General features: G+C 30.9%; 1 pseudogene; it reads left to right on the top strand.

The window, feature by feature from the left end:
- The first annotated feature begins 1,072 nt into the window (after window positions 1-1,072).
- LOC112514359 overlaps window positions 1,073-1,683 on the top strand; it is a 10,189-nt pseudogene continuing 9,578 nt past the window's right edge.

The raw sequence follows: 1,683 nt of genomic DNA, 5'->3' as shown, positions 1-1,683 counted from the left end.
ATTTATTATCTTTATAAGAAAATTATATTATTAAACCAAATATAAATTACTTCATTATTGTACCTAAATTAAATTATAATAAAAAATTGAATTAAAAAATTACACAAAAAATAGGAATTTTAAATAGTTAATTTGATACGAATATCGATATATTTTTATTAAAAAAAACATTATCGCTTTCTCAAAATCACATAAAGTCATATTATAACATCGACTGAGATAAAGAATAAAATGAATAAATAATACAACAAAATATATAATATAATATAATAGTTATATAATATAACTTAAAATTATAAATAAATAAATATATATATATATATATATATATATATGTGTGTGTGTGTGTGTGTGTCTATGTATATATTTAATAATAAAACATAATTATTGTTATTTGACATTGACATTTGAGGACTTATATCAATTACAATTCCTGAGGCATTCAACACCCCCTATTGGGGGTGCCATTAGCACTCCCCATTAGTTTTCCTTTTAGATATGTATAGATATTAAGAAATTGATTCAAATTGTCATTTTTCTCTTCTAATAAGCTGTCTTAGCCATTTCTCTCCCCTTTTACCAAATTATCATTACCTTTCATAAGTGATAACTTCTCAATTTACTGAGGAGTCAAACAGTAAAATAAAAAAAATAAAAAAATTAAACATTATCCGTAAGTACATGGAGCAGATCCACAATTTTTTTCTACACCTGCAATTAAGGGGACATGTTTATATAATTTTACATTTTGGACCCCTATACTTATGGAGCATGTTCATAAACTACTTTTTGATCCTTCCACAAATTAAAAATCTGTCATTTGCGGAATTAACGACATGTGATAAAATTTGAAAAGGAATAGCTAGGAGACCAATTTTAAAGAAAGAAACGATTATTTGGATCAATTTTCCTTTAATATTTTATACTTTTCTCTTTACACGTGTCAATAGCTAGGAGATCAATTTTAAGATAAGTTATAAAGCAACCGATTTCATCAACAACATCCAAATCTTGGTTTGATATGGAAGAACGATTCATATACTAGTGTGTGTGCAAATTAGGGTGTGATAAAATGTCTGGAGGCGATCACAGTGATCACGCTATTCTCTTGCGGTCCAATTCTTCGTCTTCAGAGAATCATTTGGAAGGCCAAGTTTCATCTGCCAAATCAAGTGCAAGAAATAGTAAAACCATTAAAGATCTATGGAATAGACTGAATCGAGTGTTTTCTGGTCGACGTCTTAGTATCAAGCGTCGTTCGCCTAGGGAACAATGGTCATATAGGGATCATGTGTCCTCTAGAAGAAGCGGTGGAAATGGTGGTGGCGTTTATTGATGATCAGATCCTTGGAGACGGGGCTCCTCCTGAATGGGCATTACTGCTTATCGGGTGTTTTCTTGGCCTTGCCAGAGGTCTCTGTGTTGCTGCCTTTAATCGTGGGGTAAGTTTCAACTTTCTCCCTCTTGAAATAACTATACCGCTTGAACATCTACTCATTTACTTCTCATAGCAGCGGTGGAATTTTTGTTTTCTATAGATCTGATACGATACAGGAAACTATAACAATACATGAAATACTTTTCCGTTTGGAAATTAACATAACTGTTAAACCCACACTCTTCAAATGCATGTTCCATATGGATCTTCTTGCAAATATAGCCATATGTAATGCTATTACGTAG

This window comes from Cynara cardunculus (genome assembly GCF_001531365.2).
Source record: "Cynara cardunculus var. scolymus isolate 2C chromosome LG 6, CcrdV1, whole genome shotgun sequence".
Classification (NCBI taxonomy): Eukaryota; Viridiplantae; Streptophyta; class Magnoliopsida; order Asterales; family Asteraceae; genus Cynara; species Cynara cardunculus.
Note: the sequence above shows the minus strand (reverse complement) of the source record. Positions and strands in the feature narration are given on the sequence as shown.